Source organism: Orbicella franksi, chromosome 1 (genome assembly GCF_964199315.1).
Source record: "Orbicella franksi chromosome 1, jaOrbFran1.1, whole genome shotgun sequence".
Taxonomy (NCBI): Eukaryota; Metazoa; Cnidaria; class Anthozoa; order Scleractinia; family Merulinidae; genus Orbicella; species Orbicella franksi.
Genome location: NC_138145.1, coordinates 5313404 through 5320089, shown reverse-complemented (window position 1 = coordinate 5320089; position 6686 = coordinate 5313404).

Here is a 6686-nt window from a genome sequence, read left to right as displayed (position 1 = left end):
GGCAACTTTACTGCAGTAAAAGCTGTAAGCGCAGCAGCCATCCGCACAATTATGAAGTTATTAACGGTCCACAAGCTTTTAGTCAAGTACTTCTTTACACACAGAGGGCATCTTTTTATGATACTAATAAGTGAGAGTTCTTGTGGTAGACAAAATGTATCTTTGAAAATTGTGATCCGCAGCAGGGTTTGCTTTATCGCCGCATATGTATCAGTGTAAACAAAGCGGGAATTTCGCTTCTCTTTTACACGTATCTCCCAATTACAATATTTCACGGTCGATGGATTACTTGGAGTTCTTTAGCACATACTTATGTCTATGATCTTCATTTAATAGTATCCAAATTCAAAGCAATTTGTTAAAACGTCACTAGTTTACACTCCTTTCGAAGGTTTATTAAACAGAATTTGAACTAATTTGCATATCTCACCTTTCGCCGCCGACATTGTCACGCTTTCTCTTGTTTCCTGAAAACATACCTGTACGATCATAGCAGCTTAGTTTACCTTTATAGTTTAAATTCGCTCCCTCATATAAAAGAAGAGGGTTTCTTAAATTGTTGCTGTTTTGATAACTTGTAGGATGTAGCAGATACAACTAGACTAAAGGTCACTGTAGCACAATCCTGTCCGTGGTGAAACTCGCAAAGTATCCGGTTTCCTCAAAGTGAAGTGACTCAAAACTTGAAGCGTTGTTGCTGCGATTCGTACAGCAGCAGTCCGGATAATATTTTCAAAAGCCGGTTTCTATTGTTTTCATGTCTTTTTTACTTTATGAGTGTAGATATTGTTTAATTGAGTGGTGGCCATTTCACGAAGAGTCCCGATCATTTTGCTTGCTTACATAAAATATCCTGCAAATATCCAATTAAATAGACTGAGAAGCCCCAGGATCGACTCTCCGCCTCTTCATGTCTAAGGCTACTGTTATTATCTGCTTTACAGTTCTGAGATGTCCGTAAGATGTTTTTTGGGGGGCTTCGAACAGTATTCTCTTCTCCCATAATCACTCTAAATTTTCAGCGCGGCATGAGAGTAATACAACCAGTGACGTCACTAGGCTGTTTTGGCCGCGCCAAGATGACCGCCAATGTTGGGTTTAACCAGCCAACTTCGAACGGCTGAAAAAGCAGTTTTTGCTTACCGTATGCGAAAAAAAAGTCTGCAGTGTTTCCAAGTAAGGTTGAAACTTTATTACTAAGCAAAAATCTAACATACGAAAATTTTGTTTCCGTGGCACTTTAAAATAGAAAGGAAAAACAAAAATTGATGTTTAGGTGGCCTCAGAATGAAAGATGAAGGTGTTCAGAGTCCTCAAACCTTTCTGGTGAAGAATTTTTCCTTCCTTGAACTGCCGTGAAAACATGACGATCGGTGCGCGTTCAAGTGAGTTTTGAATACAGATCGCAGATTTAAAGCAGCTTCCTGGACTTAAGAAAACAAAAATGGTAATGTACAGTATTGATTCGAAGTTGAGTTTAATTTTTAGAACAATTAGTAAAGCCACGGCCAATAAAATAACTGCAAAACTCATCGGCAAAATCTCAAGCTTTCGCTTTAGCGTGAAGAATTAATTTGAACATGTGGTTATGCAGCAAAGCATGTCTGCGAAATTTTGAACATTCTTATGCCTTTAGGTAAGATTTTTTGCCTCATTGTGAACGAAAATTTATTGTTATTTAGCTTCCTGTCACGTTTCTTTCATTTGGTTGCCTTTATTTGTGAATTTTAGGCTTTAAAGTGAACAGCATTTTTGCACGCTGGATTCCTGCATATTTAATTTATGGTGACCCCCGTGGTTTGTTTGTTTAGTTTATTCACTTTGTTCAAATATGTTTTTTCGAGTCTTATTCAGCTACTACAGAACTCCTAGAAAAGAACTAAGTGGGAACTAAATTAACACATTTGAAATACGATTTATCTCAAAATAATTGGCTTGTTTTTGTTGCCTTTTTGATGTACGACTTTCAGCTTTCTTTCACTGCGCTGTATTATTTTGTCGTGCCGCGAAGAAATGATCTGATTTCTTGTTTTTAAATTGGGTTTTACATGTGTCTTTCGCCGTTATTTTCCAGTGTTTTATCAAATGTTATCCGTTATAGTAAAAGAGTAGAAATCCTGTTGTATTCGGTTTCGTTTTGTCCTTTAAAGTCAAAAATAAACTCATTTTTGCGTAATCAATTTTCTCGGCTTTTGTTGCATGGCAAAGAACCAAATATAATTTCTTGTTTATTATCAGTTTTACAGATCAAGTTGAGTTCTTTTTGTTGATATTTTTTAATATTTTGACCCTTCATTTATTCAACTTTAAGTAAACGATGTCTCAAAACCTGATCTTGTGTCTGTGGTTACTGCACATATAGTTTATTTTTGTGCTTTCGCTCGCTCTGAAATATTTCACAAAAACACCAGGGAATTAGGGGTGGGTCACGGGAAATTTTATGCAGGAGTCAATGGGTTAAATAGTAATTAGACTGAGTGGAGTAGAATTCAGGGAGTAATCGTGTGTGTAATTTCAAAATCAGATAAGCTCAAAGGGCGAGGTGGATTTAAAATTATGGGCACGAGTACTGTATGAATTGTATGGTCTGAGTTCTCAAGTCTTGAGAACTTCTTTTGAGCGAAAAAGCCAGGAGCACTTTTCATAAGTTTTAAAAACTATAGGAAACATCATGAAGTAAGCCATTAAAGTGCACGTAATTGATGTGCGAATGAGGTAAGTGTCCAATTGCAGTTATCCAGTCACAAAAACTTCTAATTGGATACCTGTAATTGGATGCCTACACGATCGCGCACCCATTACATGTAGTAACAGTTTTTTGGGGTAGCGGTGCTGACCCAATTTCTAACCTTCCTACTTTCTCAGCTGGGCTTAGGACTGTCCATGGCAGGGTTCAAGAAGAGAGTTTCATTGCCAAGATCATTTTAGTTTTCATATTGAAAGAGCTGGGTATAAATCAAGTCCATTGTGGTGAAAGGATCAGAGTGAGTTCTTGTGATATCTAAGTTCCTGTCAGTTACATGAATGATCACTTCTTAATGAGTGGTCTTGTTTTGTTTGTGCTTTGATGTTTAGAGTTTTCATTTGTCTTGAATTCTGAACTCTTTGGTGTTTGAATGATTTTATCATTAAGATTCCTTTCATCCTGTTGCTTAGAATACATTTGGACTCCTTCTGACCTTGATAAGTAACACTTCACAACAAAGGGTGCCTTTGTATGCTCCATGTAACATGCAGAGAACTAGGTCAATAAAAAGCTGACTGTTTTGTTGTTACTTTTACAACTGAAACAGCACATAATATTTCTTTACCTGCTTGTTAGCTGTTGCCTTGGTGACTTCTATACAGTGGCAATTCAAGGCAGCATAGTCTGTTGCCCCTGCTTCATGGTGAAAATGGGCATGTGCTCGCAAATGTGATACATGTACATTTGAATGACAGGAGAATGCTGGCCACAAGTTGCTCTTGTTTTGAAGTTTAAAAGGTGTACGTACAATAGCTGCACTGTTTAGTTTTACACCTGTTCATTCCTATTCTCACAAAGATCAGATCATGATCATATTGGGGAAACAAAACTGCATTTTAATATTAAACTTTGGAATTAAAAAAGTACCTGGCGCAAATGCTTTAAGTAGCTGGCGACTTGGATTGAGCACTGGCTTACTTTGAAAACTGTGCTAATCATTCCCAAAACAATTTAACAAAACACCGTTTTTGATTTTTCTTTGTTGTGTTTCATTAATTGTTACGTATGAAAAAGGCTGATAAATTAGTAAATCAGTGATTCGGGATGAATAGGCTGCCCAGTATGAAGATTCTCTGTTGCATTTGATTTGAGGTTAAAGTTCAAGGTATTTAGCATTGAATAGAGTCAGTGGTTGTTGGTGAAAGTTGTTGAGGAGGTGGTAACACGATTTACTCTCTGAATGATTTGCTTTAGTGGATGTGTTTCCCTTTGTGCAGAGAGTCAATGGTGTCTTAAGTAAACTTTAAGTCGATAAATTGTATTAATGTTAGTGATTTATCCATTCTGTTATGTCTCTAATTTGTATAGACATTTGGTATGCAACTTTTACTGTACTGCTTTTCTACACGAATTTATTGATTTAGCCCAGTGTTTTCAATACAAGCGGGCAACTACCGGATATCCGCTGCCTACCTGATTATATATCGCTGGTTATTCTGGTTATAGCAATCAGCTTGTGACAAACAAGCTTGGCATTGCATCTTATCAATCAATCTTTAAGGTGGCCAAACACACGCTGTGCTTTTTTTCTCTATAATCGAACGCGGTGTATTGATGGCTTTAGTCTTTTATCACAAAGATATGTTAGCAAAGGAAACGATGCAAAGAACCCAGCAATTCTCAGCTTTTTCTTTGTTACTGAAAGAACCCAGTTAAATGCAGTGCATACGTAGTAAGTAAAAAAATTGCGATTGAATGAAAAGTTGCACTCGGAAATACGCCTATTTCTCGAAAACCACTCATTAGAATTTCACGAAATTTGGCACGAAAATACTTTAGGAAATAAGTAACTGGAGTATTGAAAATAATTGAACTTTAACAAAGGAAATTCTAGATATTCCAGTGAACCTTCAACAAGGGATAATTAAAGATCTCTCTGTTAAATTATTAGCAAAATGGTGTTAACTTGTGAGAATCGTTACAAGTTTGTTGCATGCAAATTATAAAGAAAATCTAATGACTAGATTTTCTACAAATAAACAAAACCGATTTTAAAAGTCTTTTTAGTTTTATTCATGTTGCCATGGCAATGGCACCCACATCAGCTTAACCATCAAAAAACCAAAGTTTGTGTTGTTAACTTGCTTGCTGCCACTTTTGGCGACCGAGAGATCAAGGGTTTTAGAGAAAAGGGTTAATGAAACACGAGTATCAAAAACTGTGTTCAGCCACCTTAAGACAGGAGAGTAACTTCATACTCAATCAGGGGTTTCATTAACCTTCTCAGCAGGAGGGCAACTGGTTTTCATAGGTGGGCAAAACTATTTAAACCAAACTTTTTCATAAGAAAAACTTTCCACTAGATGGTTAAACCAAGCTGGAAAAAAGCATCCTCACAGCCAGTCAATTTGCCGGTTCCTGGCCCGTTATCAAACCCCTGCTTTTATGCAATAACAAGTAGGCTCTTTTAAAGAGACACTCAAAGCATCCATTGCACTGTTGTGTCTTTTTAGCCATCTTGCAGTTTTAAATAAGTGGCCAGGCCCACATTGTTTGGGTGTCACTTCCAGCATTTTGAAATCTACAATGTAGCAGCATCCTGGCAGTGAAACGATTGTGAAAAACTGATCTTTTTTCTTTTAGTTTCAAAAAGTCATGTTTGGTGGGAAGGTGAAAAATTCAACCAATGCACACAGGTAATCAGAATCATGTTGTCAGATGTTATTGTTCATTTGCCCATATGATTACTTTGTTGTTTAGTTTAACTGAACTACAAGTGGCTGATTTGACAGATAAGATGGGAGATCATGGCCCACTGTACACCACCTAAGAAAATCAATAAAGTTATGCCATTGATAGATCAATATTTAACTTTGAGTGCTGAAAATGGCATTTCCTTTCTTCTACATTGTACTTTTCAAAATTTTCTGGGGGAGGGGGGACATGCCCCTGAACCCCCTAGGATGAAGGGCCTTGTGGCCTCACCCTTGTCATAGTCGCCCACTCTTCCAGCTGCCAGTGCTGGAAATAATTTTTCTCCTTTAACAGGACATGTGTCCTTTCAAATCTTCATTTTGGTCAGACATCTTAACAATTTGACCGGACATTAATTAGCATAATTAATTAGCATAATAAATTCATCAGTAAGAATAATGATTTTCAATACTGAGCATTCAAAACTGCAATTATATTTTTTAATTATCAGTCATGATTAACTAGATGACTTAAACTACCATGACCACTTCATAATACAGTTTTTCGTCATGATACTGAACTGAAACTCTCCTCTGAATTATATTTTGTTCAATATCAGTCCTTTATAGCAAACTGATATGCTGGGAAAAACAAAGCAATGTTTAAAGTCCCTCAATGAGTTTACTTTCTTTTTATCATCATCTAACGGCACAAAAAGTTTAGATCAATGCAATGTAGTTTCACTGCAAATAATAATTATAATGAAGAAAGAGGTCTCAAAAAAGTTCTCAAAATGATTCGAGTTCATCTTCCTCTTCACTCTGGGAAAAAATGGCATTTTCATCGTGTTCCGCAACTTCCTACTCAGACTCAGAGTTTGAGAGTGGCTCATAGATTTTCGGTCGTCTTGATTCCCTCTTCTTGTAGGACTTCCTTTCCTTCTGATTTAATCTTCTTGACTTGCTCGAGTACCATGACAGGACAGCTGAAGTGGCATCATACTCTTCAAGTGGTGGCCCCTCAGTCATGATTGTCAAGATATCTTCTGTGGTTTTCTGTCCTACGGGTGCTCTTTTACCTGTTTTGACTCTCTTTAGGCTACCAAAGAATCTTTTGACAATGGCATTGGATAACAGGCAGGCAAAACAGTAGTCTTATCAAAAGCAGTATATTGCTCCAACGATTTGATCCTATAAAGAGGTGGAAAAGCTTGTACCAAGTTGTGCGGTAACTTCGTGAAGATGGCGCAAGGAATTCAACCGTGTATTCTACAAGGTCATGCCATTCGTCTAGCACATCAGGACCA